The 20,270-nt window shown below is 45.8% G+C and overlaps 1 protein-coding gene across 1 annotated transcript in view; it reads right to left on the bottom strand.

Annotated features, from left to right (window-relative positions):
* Positions 1-18,272, bottom strand: part of LOC127052012 (uncharacterized) — a 584,770-nt gene extending 566,498 nt beyond the window's left edge. Inside the window, exon 1 of the mRNA XM_050955166.1 lies at positions 18,250-18,272. The gene's annotated coding sequence lies outside the window, so the exon portion shown is untranslated. The remainder of the gene's footprint in view (positions 1-18,249) is intronic.
* Between the last annotated feature and the right edge of the window lie 1,998 nt (positions 18,273-20,270).

The raw sequence follows: 20,270 nt of genomic DNA, 5'->3' as shown, positions 1-20,270 counted from the left end.
CTGCCTGAGTCTTTTAGGACATATGGTTTCCTGCATGTTCATCATGCAGCATGCCAGACTTCACCTTTGATGCACGCAGGACTGGCTGAACCTGTACCTTACTCTCCATACCTACCAAACAGGCATCCTTGAGACCAGCATGCCGGAGCACAGGCCATCAGACATGAGCAGATGTGCTATGGAATTTTGGAAAAATTGCTTTTGATGAGAAAAGCATTTGTTCTCTATTTTCGTGTCTTAACTAATTTGCATTTTTGTGCTGTTGCTCTTCGGATGTACATGTGTAAGACAGATGTCACACAACTACATTCCAATGATGTTGCCGTTCACGTGGTAGCTGTGTTTTCTTACCATCCATTAAGTTACAGTGGTGAATTTTGAATTGAAGACTCGAAAAATGGACACATATTTGAAGAAAAGAGATTCTGGCACCGCCATATCTACTTTCAGTGATGAAGCTGAACATGAAGTCCAACTGGTAAGTTAATGCTACTGTGAGAGTTATTTGCAATTTTGATTTTTGTTTACAGGTGAATCATCTGGCTCTCTTTGACGTCTTTGTGTGGGGAGAATCTCTCAAACCATGCAGTGGTGACAAGTAAGTTAATATGACACCTTACAAGCAAACATCCATCCCTTGCCAACAAGGGCAAATTTTTTTTGAGCATGTGAAGGATCAAAATGAAAAACAAGTGCAAATGATGTAACAGTTTCTGATAAACCATAGAAAGTAAGCTACTTCACCGCTGAACTTGTAGTGAAGGCCAAAAAACCGCATACAGTTGCAGAAATATTAATTTTATCAGCATGCAAAGAAATGATGCGAGTAATGTTAGGTGCAAATACAGTCAATGAAATCACAGAAGTTCCCCTTTCAGATAATATAAGTCACATTAATAACATCAGCAGACATTGCACAGCAGCTTGATGAATCAACAGATACCCGTAGCCACACTCAACTCTTGGCTAACATCAGGCACTTTGATGGAGATAAAGTATGCAAGAAAGTACTATTCTCCCCATAAGATACTGGTGACCAATGCAACTCTCTTAGAATGAGGAGCCCATCTTGACTATTATCCAGTACAGGGGCTATGGACTTGCATTTCCATTCACGTTAATGTGCATGAGCTCAGAGCAATCAGTCGAGCCTGTGCTGCTTGCCTCCCAATGATTCAAGGAGTGGTAACACAAACTGTTTATGACAGACATGACTGTTTTATGTAAATAGATAAGGAGGTGTTCCCTTCCAACCCCAGTCTCAGGAGGCGGTTTGGTTCTGGAACTGGTGCATCTGTCATTTGAGTCTGGCTATAGCGGTATAGCTCCCAGGTCTTCAAAATACCCTGTCAGACTGCCAGATATTTCTCCATGGTCCACAAGTTGATTACCAAGGAATTCATTACAAGAGACATCTTCCAAGAATGGGGTCAACAGTCAGACCTCTTTGCAACAGACAGGAACAAGAAATGGCCCGTCTTCTGCTCCAGGTGAAGCCTATCCCCAGGATCTGTAAGAGAGGCACTCCTCATACCATGGTCTCTAGGGATGACTTACACTTTCCCTCTCACCCCCCAAATCCTGAGAGCATTAAGGAAGGTCAGACAAGACTCTGCCACAGTCACCATATAGCACACACTTGGCCAAGTCAGTTTTGGTATACAGACCTCACGAAATTGTCCACTTGTCCTCCAGAACGCTTACCTCTTTCATCAGACTTTATCTCCCAGGATGATGGCAACTTCCTTCATCCACGCCTGACAGTCTGAATGTTGGCTGGATGACTGACTCCTGGACATTTTAAAACATTTGACTCCAAAGTAGAAAAGACTCCATTAGGCTAACTTCTGTTGCCAAATGGAGGAGGTTCTCAGTATGGACTAAGCATTGTCAGTTATCTCCTATGGTTACCAAATTCCCAGCTGTTCGAGATTACATGCCAATACTCAAGAATTCTGGAGTAACTCTTAGTTCTGCTCACGTGCGCTTAGCAACTATATTGACATGCTGTTCCCCCAATCCAGGGATACACAATCTTCTCCCACCCAACTAATTAGGGCTAGTCTACACTAACAGGCTACATTGGCGCAGCTGCGCCACTGTAGCGCATCTGGTGAAACTGCGCTATGCCGGCAGGAACATGATTTCCCATCAGCATAATTATGCCTCCTCTCCGAGAGGTGGCAACTATGCCAGTGGGAGAGCACTTACCGCTTTAAGTCAATGTAATTTGTGCATTCAGGGTGGTGGTTTTTTCACACCCCTGAGCAATATAAGTTACATCGACTTAAGTGGAAGTTTAGACTGTGATGGGTTCAGTCACAGAGACCACCTTGGGACTGTCACCTGACGTGCTGGAATTACCTCTGAGCCTGTCTTTCCTGCCAGCTTGGGACTCCAGAACCCTGCCTTGTTGAGCCAGAAACGCTAGTCTGCTCCAACACAGACCCAGGTCTGGTCCACCCCCCCCAAAGCTGCAGACTTTAACCAAAAGCTGTTCAGCAGGTCACCTCTCTCCAGCACCCAGACACACAGCTCCCAATGGGATCCAAACGCCAAATAAATCTGTTTTACTTTGTATAAAGCTTATAGAGGGTAAACTCATAAATTGTTCACCCTCTATAACACTGATAGAGAGAGATGCACAGCTGTTTGCTCCCCCAGGTATTAATCACTTACTCTGGGTTCAATAATAAATAAAAGTGATTTTATTAAGAATAAAAAGTAGGATTTAAGTGGTTTCAAGTAACGACAGAACAAAGTAGGTCACCAAGCAAAATAATGCAAAAACACGTAAGTGTAAGCCTAATACATTAAGAAACTATTTACAGGTAAAATCTCACCCTGAGAGATGTTCCAATCCGCTTCTTTCACAAACTAAACTTCTTCCTAGTCTGGGTCCAATCCTTTCCCCAGTACAGTCCTTGTTAGTTCCAGCTCAGGTGGTAGCTAAGGGATTTCTCATTACTAGCAGCCACCTTTCTTCTGTTCCAGTCCCTTTTATAGCTTTGGCCCAAGGTGGGAATCTTTTGTCTCTCTGGGTCCCCACCTCTCCTTCAAAATGGAAAAGTATCAGCTTTAAGATGGATTTCAGCATCATGTGACATGGTCACATTTCTGTGAGACCATCCCTAGCCTCCATTCTTCCTGGGCTGGCTTACAGGAACACAGGAAGGCTTGCAAGTAAACAGAGCCATTTACAACCAATTGTCCTAGTCAATGGGAGCCATCAAGATTCTAAACCACCATCAATGGCCCACACTTTGCATAATTACAATAGGACCCCAGAGTTATACTTTATATTTTTAGCTTCAGATACAAGAATGATACATACGTACAAATAGGAGGAATATATTCAGTAGATTATAATCTTTATGATACCTTACAAGAGACCTTTTGCATAAAACATATTCCAGTTACATCATATTGACACTCATAAGCATATTTCCATAAAACATATGGAGCGCAAATTCACATAGACAAGCCCTTAGATTCCTAAATGGTATTTCATATGGCTTTCCCATGTAGGGAGCTGTCTCCCTAGGATCATAATGTGGCCCTAGTGGGTTTAAAGAGATTCCCATTTGAACATATCAACTTGCTGTTTACTGCATTTATACAGGAAACAGAATTTTAGTAGCAATTATATCAACCAGAAAAGCTGAATAAATACAGGCTCTCGTCTGAGTCCCTCTATGATTTTTTCCATGAGACTAAGGTAACTCTTAGGCCCTATCCCAAACTTTTGCTGAAGATAGTCACTGATTTCCATTTGAAATGTACGGTCTTTCTCAAACCCCATACATACCAATGAGGAGAGGCTAGATGACATATATTGGTTGCCCTCGGAATATTATTCTATTTACATACAACTAGACCATTTAGAGTCTGAGACTCTTTATAGTGTATGCAGGCAGATTGAAAGGACAAGCTATTTCAACCCAGAGATGTTTAACGTGTGTATCTAGCTGTATTGGACTCTGTTAAGAGTTATCTAATTTATTGGGCTACGTCTGTGCAATCTAGGAAGTCTTAGAGGCTGGACAGAGCAATGAAAGACCAGCTGGGAAACTGAGGCTGAGTGGCTCTTATACTGCACAATTCCACAAGGGAGTGCTCTGGTAAGGATGTGCTATAACATGGTTACCTTATAGTAACTGTGGTTCTGTGACATGTATTGTCAATGTATAATCCATGATCCGCCTTCCTCCCCACTGCTATGGAATCTAATAACACCTGGAACCTGCATTAGTGAAGGAACTGAAGGATAGGCTGGCCTGCTCTGCTGTTTATGCCCTTGGTATTGGGTATTGGACCCATTAGGGCATGGACATAGGTGCAGTCCCAGTAGACCCAGATGGCTAATCTTGAGCACATGAGGCAGGCTTACTGTGAGGTAAGTAACTGTTTCTTTGTGGGGCAGGCCAAATGGAACAGGGAGGATGAGCCTGAACAGTGGGCATTAGCACTAGGTTTAGGATTCAAAAGGGGAAAAAAGATTTAGTGATAAGGTCTCTGGTTTTCCTTGCTGATGCATAAGTTGTCTAGCGGCGAGGCAGGGGATTGACTAAATGAACAGACAGTTCCTTCTCTCCATAAATGTCAGTGTTTCTAAGAACAGGTTGTGAGTATACGTGTGGCCTGCCCTTTACAACTTAAGCCATTCATAACCACATAAAGGATGAAGAAGATAATTTAACAGTCCTAAAAGTATTGCAAAAATGACTGAATAAATCACCTATATATGGGGGAAAGAAAAGTGGGGCAAGGGGTGGGGGCGAGATCAGAGGAAGGACAGGATGCCCCAGCCCCAAAAGGAAAAAAACAATTTGAGAGAAGTTTCCCTTCCTCAAAATAACAAAGCAACAAAACAAAAATGTAAGTTATTTTAATTGACTGTGTCTGGCTCCCAGGGGATGTTGTAGTCTATTCACTGGCTGTGTTTGTCTCTCGGGGGGATGTTGTATTGCTCAGCATTTGGGCAACAGAAGTGGAAAAGTTGTATGCTTATTTGTAGGTATACTCGGAATTCAGACAACAATGAGATCAAGCTTGATTTAGGAAGCTCTAGGATGCACATGGAATAGACAGAGTGTGTGCAGCTTAATGGCAGAGGTACTGATCTCCGGGTATGTCTACATCTACAATTTTGCAGCGCTGGTTGTTACAGCTGTATTAGTACAGCTGTATAGGGCCAGCGCTGCAGAGTGGCCACACTTACAGCAACCAGCGCTGCAAGTGGTGTTAGATGTGGCCACACTGCAGCGCTGTTGGGCGGCTTCAAGGGGGGTTCTGGGAACGCGAGAGCAAACCGGGGAAGGAGACCAGCTTCGCCGCGGTTTGCTCTCGCGTTCCCCGAACCCCCTGCAAACCGCAGGGAAGGAGACCTGCTTGCTCGGGGGTTCGGGGAACGCGAGAGCAAACCGGGGAAGGAGACCAGCTTCGCCGCGGTTTGCTCTCGCGTTCCCCGAACCCCCCTGCAAACCACAGGGAAGGAGACCTGCTTGTTCGGGGAACGCGAGAGCAAACCGAGGAAGGAGACCAGCTTCGCCGCAGTTTGCTCTCGCGTTCCCCGAACCACCCAGCAAACCGCAGGGAAGGAGACCTGCTTGCACGGGGGTTCGGGGAACGCGAGAGCAAACCGGGGAAGGAGATCAGCTTCGCTGCGGTTTGCTATCGCGTTCCCGGAACCACCCAGCAAACCGCAGGGAAGGAGACCTGCTTGTTCGGGGAACGCGAGAGCAAACCGGGGAAGGAGACCAGCTTCGCCGCGGTTTGCTATCGCGTTCCCGGAACCACCCTGCAAACCGCAGGGAAGGAGACCTGCTTGCTTGGGGTTCGGGGAACACGAGAGCAAACCGGGGAAGGAGACCAGCTTGATTACCAGAGGCTTCCTCAGGTATGCTGGGATACCTGCTTATTCCACGGAGGTCAAGAAAAGCGCTGGTAAGTGTCTACACTTGATTACCAGTGCTGGATCACCAGCGCTGGATCCTCTACACCCGAGACAAAACGGGAGTACGGCCAGCGCTGCAAACAGGGAGTTGCAGCGCTGGTGATGCCCTGCAGATGTGTACACCTCCTAAGTTGCAGCGCTGTAACCCCCTCACCAGCGCTGCAACTTTGTGATGTAGACAAGCCCTCCGTTTCACATTTGTAAATCTGCAGTAACATCATTTAACTCAGTGACATTACTCTGGATTTCCATTAGTGTAACTGAGATCAAAGGACCTGGTTCAGCCCTTTCCAATACCATTGTAAATCAGGAGTAACTCCACTGAAGTTGGCAGACTTACACATACTGTGTAAGAAAGGGGAGACTCTTACCCGTTATGCATACCATTTGCTTAGTTTAAGTACTTTACATCCCATGAAGAAAGGGACAGAGGCGGTGAGTTATAGGGGCCTGTGGTGCTCAGGGTTCCAACAAATTCAGGGCATCAGGTCCTGGCTCCACCAATGTTCAGGGCTGGGTCTCTCCCCTGGCCCTGCCTGCCACCCCTGCACGCCTCCCCTGGAATGTCTTCCTGCCCCGCCTGCCACCCCTATGTGCCTCCCCCAAGCATCCTTGTCTGTCCTGGGCAGTGGGGAGCTGCCCCCTGCAACTCCATGCTATACTCCCTCGATGGTCATTGCTGCAGTCGGCTACAAGGGAGAAAGGCCAGGGGCCGGCTGAGGTGGCTGCTGCACCTGTGGAGGGAAGAGGGCAGGACGCGCATGCCCCCCCCCACCCCCGGCAGGTGACTCTGAGTCAACTCTCGGGAGGAGGGGGGTTATCCTGGCTGGACCTCCTGAGCAGCAGCCTGGGGGTGCCCAGGTGAGTGTCTTGCTGGGGAGGCCAGAGAGGCCCCCCACTCCTCCCTCCCCCAGAGCTCACTGCTGCTGGCGAGGAGAGGGCCGGGGGGGAGTCCTCTCTGGCCCCCTGCCCTACCCTGGGGCAGCCTGACTGCTGCACCCCAGACCCAGCCCCACACCCTCTACCACACCCCAACTCTCTGTCCCAGCAGAGAGCCCACACCCAGCACTCAGACCCCCCCCAGAGCCTGCACCCAAACCCCCTCCCACACCCAGCACCCCAAGCCCCTCCTGCACCCCAACCCTCTGTCCCAGCAGAGAGCCCACATCCAGGACTCAGACTTACTCCCAGAGCCTGCACCCCTCCCACACTCAAACTCTGTCCCAGAGCCTGCACCCCTTTCTGCACTCCAACCCTCTGCCCCAGCCCACAGGGCCGGCTTTAGGCCGATTCGCCCGATTCCTGGGAATTGGGCCCCGCGCCTAAGAGGGCCCCGCGCTTTAGGCGCCTTTTAAATTTTTTTACTTACCCTGGCTGCGGTCTGCTCCGGGGTCTTCCATGGCCCCGCTCCCCTGACCAAAGCGCCGGCGGGAGCGCAGCTGTCCCACAGCCCCGGTCTCTCAGCTGGAGCTCTGACCAGAGCGCCGCAAGCCCCGCGGCCCTGCTCTTCTGGCTGGACTTCTGGCCGGAGCGCGACAAGCCCCGCGGCCCTGGCTGGAGCTCCAGCCGGAGCGCCGGAAGCCCTGTCTGCGGCCCTGCTCTCCTGACTGGAGCTCCGGCTGGAGCGCGGCAAGCCCCGTGCCCCCGGCTGGAGCTCCGGGCCCTTTAAATAGCCCCCAGAGCCCTGGGGTAGCAGGGGGCTCTGGGGGCTATTTAAAGGGCCAGGGCTCCAGCTGCCTCTGCCACCCCGGTCCTTTAAATAGCCGCCGGAGCCCCGCCGCCCCCGTGCATTCCCCAGGGCTCCCACAGCTATTTAAAAGGTCCAGGGCGGGGTAGAAGCAGGGGAGCCCCGGGCCCTTTAAATAGCCCCCAGAGCCCTGGGATAGCAGGGGGTTTGGGGGCTTTTTAAAGGGCCGGGGCTCCAGCTGCCTCTGCTGCACCCCCTGCCCTGCCCTCACCAGCCCCGCCCCCCGCTGCCTGCAGCCAGCTCTGCACCCCCTGCCCACAGCCAGCCCCTACCAAACCCCCTGCCCTGTCTCCAGCCAACCCCTGCCACACACCCCTGCCCACACCAGCCCTGCACTGCCCACACTGCCCTGTCTCCAGCCAACCCCTGCTGCACCCCCCTGCGTGAAGCCAGCCAGTCCCATACTCCTGTCTCCAGCCCTGCCAACCCCTGCTGCACCCCCCTGTTGGCCCTGCCTGAAGCCAGCCCGCCCCACACTCCCCTGTCTCCAGCCAGCCCCGCACCCCTTGCCCTGCCTGCAGCCAGACCCTACCTCCAGTCAGCCCCTGCCCTGCCTCGAACCAGCCCCATGTCCACTGCTGCCCTGCAGTTCCCAGGCCAGTAACCTGCACACCTGCTTCAATGAGGGGGGCAGGAAGCAGCGGGAACCCACACATGTGCATGCCCCCAGGGAGTGGTGGAGACCCACACATGTGAAATGGCAGTCATTAATAACCAATCAACAGCATGTATGATGCAATGTACATAATATACAATTTTATTATTTATATAGTTATGGAAAGTAAATAATACATGGAAGAAATGGAAGGCTTTTTTTTTACACTTTTTTCTTTTTAAGTCATCCCTGACAGGGCCCCGCCGAAAATGTTCAAATTGGGCCCCACACTTCCTAAAGCCAGCCCTGCCAGCCCCATAGCCTGCACCCAGCACCCAAACTCTGTCTCAGAGCCCACATCCCTCCCACACCCAAACTTTCTCCCAGAGCCTGCACCCCAAGCCCCCTCCCACACCCAAACTCCCTCCCAGAGCTTTAGGCAGGTAGAGGGGCAGGATTTGGACCCATTCTGGGCACCACCAATAATTATATAAACCTGCTGCCCCTGGAAAGGGAAGAGAGAAGTTTTTGGTGTCCTCTCCCTTATTCCTCTCCACTTGCTTTTACTCTGTTTTGTTTTGTTTTCTAAAAAAAAGGGGCAGTGAAGTGCATTAAAGAGCTAAACCAATAAGGAGCTCTCATGAAAAGGGTTATATAGAAGGGCCTTTGCAGAAGAACCTAAGTGTGTATAAGTAATGACCCAGTAAATTCATTTTGGGGGAGCAGTCAAACTCTTCCCCGCTTCTTGCATTAGAAAACAGAACAACACTTCCAAGTGCAAGATTTTGATTGTAATGCCAGTTAAAGGTGTTCAGCATACCTCACTGGATTGGCCCTTCAAAGAAAGAAATTGTTCATGGTTTGTCTAACACAAAAGGGTAATGTTTCCAACTGTCATTCAGAGCTGTGTTCTGGGTACAGTCCTGCAAACGTTTGCTCATATGTGTAGAATCCTTCAAGCAAAACTCAAGCTTAAAGGGTCATCATCAACTTGAAAACTCATTTTCTGTAGTGGACTAGATAAGAATGGTTCCAGGTATCACACCTGCTTCTGAGATCCCCTGCCAGCTTTTGGCATTTTCCATATTTCTCTTTAAATATTTTTTCTCCTGCTGTTGTGTGAAAAACCCAGCCAAATAGGGGAAACAGACTAAATGGTAGAACTAACTGTACACACCGTGCTGCCAAACATGCAAAATAAACAACCTGGGAAAAATATATATAATTCTCTTTTCTAGTCCTCTGAGATGTGACAGGTAACAGTAGGTGGAAAAACATTAATAGAAATGTGATGTTTTTATTTATATATAGTAGATGGTGTTCCTTTAATTCACCCTGAAGTGCTAGTGGCTGGATGCACCAAATTATTAATCTTGTCTTGGGGCTGTGGGGGACATTTTCCTTCCAGATAAACACATTTTTTTCTTGAATATTTTTTGTTTTCCTTGTGCAGCAGCTTTGTAATCATCTCTTGGGGTCTGATCGAAGCCACAAGGGGCATCTTTCCATAAACTTCAATGAGCTTTGGACGAGACCCTTGGGGAATCGAGCATGACTTTTCCCTTCTCTCTCCAATTTTCCTCCTCCCCCCCTTCAAAGTGGTTGCAAAACTGGCGACATGTATGGAACATTCTCTTTGTAGTTTTTGTGCTCTTCATCCATCCCAGAGTTTATTGTAGGCTATAAATCACACTGATCATGGATGCATGGTTATTGTTTTTGTTTTTTGTCTCAAGTTGTTTAGCCACAGAATGCCAAGGTGCATATTTTCTGCTGATGTTGTAATAAGTTTTTGTTTACATAGTGTCTGTCCAATGTAGCTTTCAAAGCATTTCATAATCAGAGACGATCAAAACTCTAATAAAGTTTTAAAAAAATAAAAGTTACAAGTGAATTGCAGTGTTTTGGAGAACTTTACCCAACTTTCCCCTTTTACAGGGCCCCTCTCAGGGCCAGGACACTAATGGCATTTTTCTTTGGCCATGCTGTTTTGCTGTCCTGAATGTACATTTGCTGCACTACTCTAAAGTGGGGCTTGCGGTACTGTGGCTTACCTCACGATGAGACTACTTGCATAGTAAAAGACTACACAATGTGTATGGGGAGAGGTGGGTCAGAATCCAGGCCCAAAGTAAGCAAGGATTCGTCATAAGTAGTTGTTGCGGACCTGAGTTCTAGATATACCCAACTTTAGCTTTAGGGTTTGATCCTGTAAAGTGTAAACCCTAATTCACACAAGTAGTCCATGGTCACGTGAATTGTGTCGCTGGAGCCATACTAAGTACACGCTTTTATAAACTGCACCATTGCAAACTGCATTTTTGTTAACAGTTGACTGACTCCTACTGCTTTATTGGAATTTCCTGTCATGCAAATATTTGAATTGTGGTGGGCTGACTGATACAAATTGAAACTTTAAACCAAATGAGGAGATACATCAAATGTGGAAGTGGGGAACACTTTTATAAGAAATAACAGCACTAAATTAATTCTGGTAAGTAAATAGGACTCAGTATTAAGCAATAGGTTTATTTCTGGATATATTTTAGTGGGGATGGGCAGTCTGACGATAAGCATAAGGATGATCATACTGAGAGAAACAAACCTGCAAATAACTATGAGGAACTGAAACCTGTTTTCAGACGATATGTTATAAATTACAAAATGAATTAATCATATTCCCTCTGTTGGAAATGCAAGACAATCTGAGAAAATACTTTTTTCACTAATGTTAATAAATGTGATCTCCATTAAATAAAAATCATAGACTGAAAGAAACCAAAATTCTGTAAGACTTGGCAAATTAAGCATGGGCAGTTTTGCTTGAAAATTGGCATGGAAATTAAAAACTGATAGAAACATATACATTGTGCATATATTTAAAATGCTGCTGGGAAAAACCAAGACACTTTATATTTTAATCAGCTACAAAAAATATTTAAACTCTAAAAATGTATTAAAAATGATAAAATGCCATACGGAATTGATTGGGGTGTTTTTTCTTCTATTGCTCAGTACACATTCTGTTCAATACCAATTTCAGAACATGTATGCAAACAGAATTGTACAAACATGTAAGTTGGCAAATTTTGCCTTTGATACATTTGGGGGTTAATGGCCAACTTCTCTGTCATATTTTGCAACAAGCAAAACCAAACCTGTTTTTTGTCCCTGCGTATGTTCACACTTTCTGCATCAGAGTGGAGAGGGAGAAGGTTTTGAGCTCAAAGGTCAGAGTTTGCTACATTATATGTTAGTTTTATCTGAAACCTATATACATGTTGACCACATACGAAAGAATGTAGAAAGGAGAAACCTGCATCAGTAGGAAATTATTGTTTTTAAAATTCATCAGGAATTGGTGAGAGCTCTAATTTATATCCAGTGCTAGGAACTCTGTTGGCTCTCGATAAAAATGTTGTTTGTTGTTAGCTTATTTGGTTTTCTTTAATATAGATATGTTAATTTTTAATATAAAGGAAATCTCCAAAATCACCATGCATTCCATAGGGTGATTGCAAAAAGAGGGTTAAGAATGCAAAAGGCCTTGCCCTAAATCCCACAGGGTGGCAGTGTTGCTTTTCTGTCCATGGGTGGGGGAGGACTCGGTGCCATCTGTGTGGGCTAAATTTCACTAATAGTATGAGACTAGGAGGGACACAGAGGTGTGAGTCTATTCATATGTAATAAGCTCTCCGCATGAGCAGCTTTATCTAATTATTCCAAATGGGTGCAATTCTACTCTGAACTATGTAAAAATGGGACTTTCCAACTCAGTAGATCTGTTCCATGTGTGTATTAGTGACAAATATAAGTGTTTACTTTTTTATTTCTGTTAGCTCTGCAGTGCTGAGAGTAAGCTGCATTCTTCTACTCCCTGTGAATTATCAACAGACTTGATTACTGAATTCCAGGCACTGATGCCTGTGCAAACCTTTTGAAGGCACAGACATGTCACTGAGGTCGTAGTTTTGCCTATATAGACTATCAGGGTTGGAAAGGACCTCAAGAGGTCATCTACTCTAACCCCCCCTGCTCAAAGCAGGACGAATCCTCAGACAGATTTTTACCCCAGTTCCCTAAATGGTCTCCTTAAGGATTGAATTCTCAACTTTGGATATAGCAGGCCAATGCGCAAACCACTGAGCTATCCTTCCACCCCCAAAGGAAAGAACCCAGCTTGACTCTCAGATCTCAGGCTGATTTTGCAGGGCTGGCATTTAAGGAAAAAAACATGCTACTTGCAAACTGAAATGGAAATTGCTGAGATGTAATAAGCATGGAACCACACAATGCGATTGTAATAGTATCTTTCCATAGTAGAACCATGATTTAAGGCCAATATTCTGACCTTAACTGGAGTGTAAGTGGTGTGAAGGTCTTGTGCAGGCCTATGCCATGGGGAGAAATTCACTCTATGCTGTAGCTATGGGTCATGAATTTGGCTTTCATGGGTTTCAGTAATATTACGCCTGCTCCATGCTTAAAAATAGCCTTGAAGTACAATTACAATTGAGAAGTTTACAACAGTCAGGAGATACAGAAGACTGAAAGCCCTTAACAGTGCTTCCGCATGCCTTTTTAAGAATGGTCTCTCTTCGTATGTTTATAAATAGAACTGGTTGAGAATTTTCTGTCTATGTCTCAGTTTGAGAATGTTGAAACAAAACGTTTCCAAATTATTTTGATTTAAAACTTTCCACTTGGCAAAAAAAATCAGTATTTCAATCTTTTGTCTCAATTTAGGATGAAAGATAACTTTAAAATAATGGAATTTCCCACAGGACAGAAATTCTGGGTGGTTTTTTTTACCAGTTCTATTTATAAACTGTTCGTTTGTAGAAATGAGACCAAACCCAAATCTAGATCTATCAATTTTAAACCCCCTAGATCATCTTCTTGAAACTGAGACAGTTGATTTGTTTTTTATCCTTGCAGCTGTCCTTATCTCTATAACAGAACGATTTTAAAACCGCTGATTTGAACACCCACAGACTTTGATAAAGTTCCAGTCTAAATCTGAATTTTGCAGTTCAGACCAATTTCTAGTTGTTGTTTGCAGCTACTCTGCTATAGATACAAATAACAAAACTCCTGCAGCAGTCACTGAGGAGAGGCAACTCACGTAAGGGAAACAAAAGCCAGTCGTGCCATGATTATAGAAGTCATTTTGATACAGTAAACAAATTTTTTAGGGAGGAAAAAATGCAAAACATTAAAAGCCACACCCACAAAAAATCCAAACAAAACCTCCATGATTAAGTGATGACACTTTTTCTGATTTGGGCTCTTGAACTAACTGGACAATGTTTGTCATTTTAACAAACTGTCTTGAATACATAGGTATCTGTAATCTGTAGTGCTTTAATACCTGCTGTGACATGAGATGTTTTCAAGGTAAAAGCAGAATCAATAGTACAAAAATAATAGCAGAGTGTCACATTCTTCTTCCTGTGCAACTGCAGCATGTGCATGCCAAGCCATTCATAACCGAGCTCAAGGCCCTGAATGCGACTCTTTCCACCTCTGTGTCAGCAGCTATCATGAGTATTGCCACTACTGGAGAATGGGCAAGTAAAAAAGCGAAGAGGCACCCCAGTGTTAGTACAGCTGTGATGGAAGGTGTCCATAGTGGTAATATTCCTGACGTACCTTATTTATTCAATAGATGGAATTAACAACAAGAAGGAGGATTCAGATATCATCGTCTATCAGGAAATTTATTGCCTTAGGCAAAATACATACTTGAGCTAATTTTTGTTTGTGGTAAGCTTTGGTACAGCTTATTTCTGTGTTTCATTCACTTACTGTTGCTGAAAATAAAAACAAAACCAGCCCTGCTCTTTCCTCTAATACCCATGTGGATAGGTTAGGCCCAGGTCTGTAGTCCCTTATTTATTTAATTGTTTTGTTTTTATTTCCCAATACCATTGGCATCAACTGCAGCAGCTCTCACTTCTGCAGTCAGGGTCATGTTTATTCCCTTCTATAGCTTCTCTGAGAGATACTGTGGAAAGAAGCTGTGGAGTGACGTAAGATCTCATTCTGTATTTAATTATAGTCCGCAACCTTCTCAAAGCAGTGCAAGGCAGAAGGGACTTCTATCACAAAATAGGTCTTTGTGTTGCTGGACAGCCAAATCCTTAGGAACTTCTCTGACTTTGAGACTGTAGGATCATAAGACCAAGAAGCTGAAATACTTATGTTCCACCCTTCTCAGGTGCTATTCACTCCAAACAGTTCTTGACTTGAGTAATTCCAGAACTACTTGGTTTTGAGTAACTTTGATTCACTGCTGCACATCCTAGTGAATGATGAATTCTCTCCTTTTATTTACTTCTGTCTCTTAGAGTTATGATGAAGTAGATCAGTGAGTGAACCCTTGATTTCTGATCTCCCAGGTGTGCGCTCTGTCTCTAGCCTTAAGTTACCGATAATTCCATTTCTTCCCCATTTCTTCTCAAGTGTCTGCTGGAGGTAGTCTCAAGCCACAAAATGTGGATTTTGAAGACCTCCAGAGTTCCTGGGTGTTTTGGATCCAGAACTTTAGTTTGGCCCATTATAAAAATGTGGGGGCTGTTTGTAGAAGTTGGATAAGATTTATATTTTCATCACACCTGGGGTGTAATTTAAGCCCCAGTGAAATCAATGGGAGTTTTGCTACTGTTTAAAGTGGAAGTAGGATTTCATCTCAAAAGTTTATAGGAGTTGGGGAGGGTGTCTTTAGATACCCTTTCTTTTGGGGCCAGTTTCAAGTACAAAGAGGTTACTCACTGATAACTCTAGCTCTTTGAAAGTGCTGCTGCTGCATATTCACGCTGTAGGGAAACTCCAGTGCTGAGTTTTGGAACCACAAGGCATGGAAACAGGAGTATCTCCTTAGTGGAATACCCAACAGCAGGGCTCTTGCCACAGAGGCATCACAAGACAATGTGTCTGAAGACTACTTGAATGTTATCAATGTCCTTAGCTGCCATTGCAGTGACCCAGACCTCAGCTAGGCTATGTATGGTTACCACCCATGGGATTTTTCCCAGATCGTCCAGTTTTTGGCTTCTGTGTCTGGGTGCCATTTAGGGTTGCCAGGTGCCTGTTTTTTGACTGGAAAGTCCAATCAAAAAGGGAATCTGGCAACCCTAAATAGCACCTGAACCAAAAGTTGGGTTACCAAGGGGCTGGGGGAGGTGCTGGGTCATTAACCATGCCAGCCCGAGCTTAGCTGGGGCCACGTCCTAGTTTCAGGCAGGCTCCTTGAGATGATCCAGTGAGCAATGGGGGGATGGGGGAGAAGAGCAAGCGATGAGGTGGAACCATGGGGGAAGAGGTGGAGCCAGGGAGGGACTTTGGGTGGGGGAAGAGGCAGGGCAGCAGTGGGGCCTCAGGGTCCAGTTACCAGCAATTAGAAAGGTAACAGCAATGCCTACTGTAAGGAGAGGGACAGGCAAACAAATCTAATGGAGATAACCTTACATTTTTGCACTTTATAAAGGAAAACCCAAGAATTTGGTAAGAGCATAAATAATACAAGGTAATATAAAATACTCATTTAGGAAAACTGTAAATTACCATCACAATGAAAGGAATTTTGTCTTCAACATGTTGTCTCATCTCCAAGAAGGAATCCATTCCTCCTCTGCCTGGCTGAAAAGTCTAGTTTCATCCCTGTACTCCTGCCTTTGCCTCTCTCTGGTTTGTGATGCTTCTACGATTCGATGCTCCAGTGACCACACCTCTTTCCAAAAGGTTCACTTGCCAATGACAGCGTCTCACTGGGAGAGCTACACCCGTCGACCCAAGCACCCAAACTATATTCCCTTTGTCAGCAGCAGAATGGTCCAATCTCACTGTTCATATGCTCCATGCCCCTTCCGCCTGGACTCCTTCCACACTGCTCTTCAAGGTCAAGTTTTCTCTAGCGTCACTTCCCAGCAAATCCTCTTTTCCCCCAGCACCACCTCTTTTGCTTCCATCCTCTTTAATCACTTTCTAGCTGCCTCCTCTCTAGCAGCTCCAAGCCCCCTCCCAAGCTCAAGCTGCCCTCTCCTGGCCTCTCTCTCTCATAGCTGCAGACTCTAAGGGTACGTCTACACTACGGGATTATTCCAATTTTACATAAACCGGTTTTATAAAACAGATTGTATAAAGTCGAGTGCACGCGGCCACACTAAGCACATTAATTCGGCGGTGTGCTTCCATGGTCTGAGGCTAGCGTCGATTTCCAGAGCGTTGCACTGTGGGTAGCTATCCCATAGTTCCCGCAGTCTCCCCCGCCCCTTAGAATTCTGGATTGAGAGCCCAGTGGCTGATGGGGCAAAAATCATTGTCGCGGGTGGTTCTGGGTAAATGTCGTCAGTCATTCCTTTCTCCGGGAAAGCAAAGGCAGACAATCATTTCGCGCCCTTTTGCCCTGGATTGCCCTGGCAGACGCCATAGCACGGCAATCATAGAGCCCATTCAGCTTTTTTTTTTACAGTCATCGTATGTGTACTGGATGCCACGGACAGAGGCGATACTCCAGCGCTACACAGCAGCATTCATTTGCTTTTGCATGATAGCAGAGATGGTTACCAGTCGTTCTGTACCGTCTGCTACCAGTGTAATTTGGCAATGAGATGATGGTTATCTGTCCTTCTGTGCTGTCTGCTGCTATCATGAGATCGGCCGGGGGCGCAAAAGCAAAATTGGGAATGACTCTCCGAGTCAATCCCTCCTTTATGGTTTCTAAAAATAGAGTCAGTCCTGCCTAGAATATGGGGCAAATGTACTAGAAAAGCAGTGTATCAGAGAGCACAGCTGCTCTGTGTCAGATCCCGCAGAAATGATGAGCTACATGCCATTCACAGGGGGTGCCCTTGCAACAACCCCACCCATTGCTTCCCTCCTCCCCCAACCTTCCTGGGCTACCGTGGCAGTGTCCCCTCCATTTGTGTCATGAATTAATAAAGAATGCAGGAATAAGAAACACTGAGTTTTTAGTGACATAAAATGAGGAGGAGGCAGCCTCCCAGTGCTATGATAGCCCAGGCAGGACATTAAGCAGTGTGGGGGAGAGGAGCCCAGCATCCCACTTCTATGATAGTCCAGGCAGTACAGAATCTTTTCTTTTCACATGAAAGGGAGGGGGCTGATTGAAGCTCAGCCCCCAGTTGCTATGATGAAGACGGTTACCAGCATTCTGTACCATCTACTGGGAATGACTGGGAGTCATTCCTATTTTCACCCAGGCGCCCCCGGCCAGCCTCACCTGAAGCCAGGCAGGAGCACTCACAGGTTCATAAAAGGATGGTTACCAATCCTACTGCACTGTCTGCCACCACAGAGGGGAGAGGAGCAGATACTGCTCTTCACTGCTGCAGCATCGCGTCTACCAGCAGCATTCAGTACACATAGGGTGACGTTGAAAGAAGTCAAGAAACGATTTCTTTTCCTTTTCTTTCATGTGGTGGAGGGAGGGAGTAAATTGACTAGCTATTCCCTGAACCACACCGGACAATGTGTTTGAACATACAGGCATTGGGAGCTCAGCCAAGAATGCAAATACTTTTCGGAGACTGCTGTGGACTGTGGGATAGCTGGAGTCCTCAGTACCCCCTCCCTCCCTCCATGAGCGTCCATTTGAGTCTCTGGCTTCCCGTTACGCTTGTCACGCAGCACTGTGTAGCCTGTAGATTTTTTTTTCAAACACTTTGGCATTTCGTTTTCTGTAACAGAGCTCTGATAGAACAGATTTGTCTCCCCATACAGCGGTCAGATCCAGTATCTCCCGTATGATCCATGCTGGAGCTCTTTTTGGATTTGGGACTGCATTGCCACCCGTACTGATCAGAGCTCCAGGCTGGGCAAACAGGAAATGAAAATCAAAATTTCGCGGGGCTTTTCCTGTTTTCCTGACCACTGCATCCAAGCTGAGATTGCTGTACAGAGTGGTCACAGTGGTGCACTGTTGGATACCCCCCGGAGGCCAATACCATCGATTTGCAGCCACACTAACCCTAATCTGATATGGTAATACCACTTTTAGCGCTACTCCTCTCATCGGGGAGGAGTACAGAAACCGATTTAAAGAGCCCTTTATGTCGATATAAAGGGCCTCGTAGTGTGGACGGGTACAGCGTTAAATCGGTTTAACGCTGCTAAAATCGGTTTAAACGCGTAGTGTAGACCAGGCCTAACACTACCCCTCTTCACTGAAACTGCAGCAGGTTCCAGTGCTAGGGAAAAGTTCACTACACAATCTCCAGCCTCTGTGGGAGAGGATGTAACAAAGGGAGGATCTGCTCCCACATGCTGCTGTTGATATTTAGCCAGGGGTTTTGACAGTCCGACATTGATATTGCTAAGGTGCTAAAAGTGATCACTCTTTCCCCAGAATAGTAATTCTCCATGACTCTATCTCTCAGTGAGAAGCCTGAGATCCCTTCACCTTCTCCAAAGCCATCAAGACTACCAAGGATTTTGGTGTCAGAGCCTTGCTGCGGCACCTGATACAACCTATCCATCTTAGTTATGGCAGGTGTGGAAATTGTGTTCAAACTCCAGAATCCTTTGTTTACTGCAAGCAAGATCCGTCCCTTTTCTCTCAACCTCAGGATGTCCCATAGCTAGATCAATAGTATTTAATGGTGGTCGCAGTTACAAAAGAAAAAAGTCATTCATATAAACTGATAACTGAGATGGACAGTTGAGTTTGAGGGTTTGTAACTCACCCCTACACTGTGCTTCTGGCTACCTATTGTTTCTATACCATTTCTCCCTGCTACACTTCACAGCAAATCCCAAGACTACTCTCTCATCTCCCAGTTCTCCTCACTCCTACCCACATTTTCCCCACAACCAGAAAAGTGCATGATGGTGCTACTGTTGACTATCAGGAGTAAGCAAATGCTATTCTGTGATCTACCTGTTAAGGGGCAATTTACGTCCTGGCAATCCACGGGACTAGATATCCCCAGCTACTAATCTATGGTTCTTTAGGTTGCACTTAGCTCTTCCTATTCTGGACAGTCTTCGTATGAGCTTGGGGTGGAAGTCTCTCATTCTATAGCCATATGCTAATAATGGGCCCTCTATAAGCAGTGCCTGCCTCTGCTTTTATTCTTGGATCTAGACTGTTACTGTTTCAGGACACCCAAATAGTCAACGGCAGAGACACTGTCCTACCATATAAATAAGTAAGGCGGGGCTGGAATTTACTGAGTACAAATTCTCCTGCACCCAAGCAATTATTTTAAATGTTTAAGGCTTGCCCGGGTCGCTCATGGTTTTTTTAAACAGGCGGAAAGACCTAGTGATAGAGCAAAGAGTCACTAAGTGAATTGCCAAGGTCACATACTGTCTGTGTCAGAACTAGGAATATACACATCCTTGACTAGGCAGTTTTTATATTGAGCTAGTAAAATTATACTGGTTTGTTTACTTCTCCTGGAATCACAGACCTTGAGGTTAACTTGGAGTTCTAGCTTTGTATTAATCTGAAAATCCAATCTACTAGGCAGCATGAAGTTCTCTTCTCTTAGATTTACCACTGACTATGACACCTTGGGCAAATCCCTCAATGTCTGTGTCTGATTACCACTCTGTAAAATGGAGACCATACTGGTGCTTCCCTGCCTCATAGGGTTAATGTGAGGCTTGTTTCTAAAGCATTTTGAGATTGGGTGAAAGTTGCCATGTAAATGCAAACTGATACTGATGATCCAGCCCTTTTACTGGAGAATGCACACTCTGAATAGTCAGACATGCTGAAGTCTTGTCTTCTCTGACCATAAGGAAGAACTGTGTTGTTTGTTGTTTTCAGATCCTGATCTTTGTTTGTGCTTGCAGTGGTTAGAGGGAGACAGAAAAGGAGGGTTGGCAAGTGCAGTGCTGACAGAGATTAACCAGACTGAGGCTGATTGATTGGAACAGCTGGGGGGATCCCAGATCTTTCCAGTCTGCACACATAATACATAACACCTAGTCTAAGAACAAAA

Source organism: Gopherus flavomarginatus, chromosome 5 (assembly GCF_025201925.1).
Source record: "Gopherus flavomarginatus isolate rGopFla2 chromosome 5, rGopFla2.mat.asm, whole genome shotgun sequence".
Lineage (NCBI taxonomy): Eukaryota > Metazoa > Chordata > Testudines > Testudinidae > Gopherus > Gopherus flavomarginatus.
This window is presented reverse-complemented; position numbering and strand designations above follow the sequence as displayed.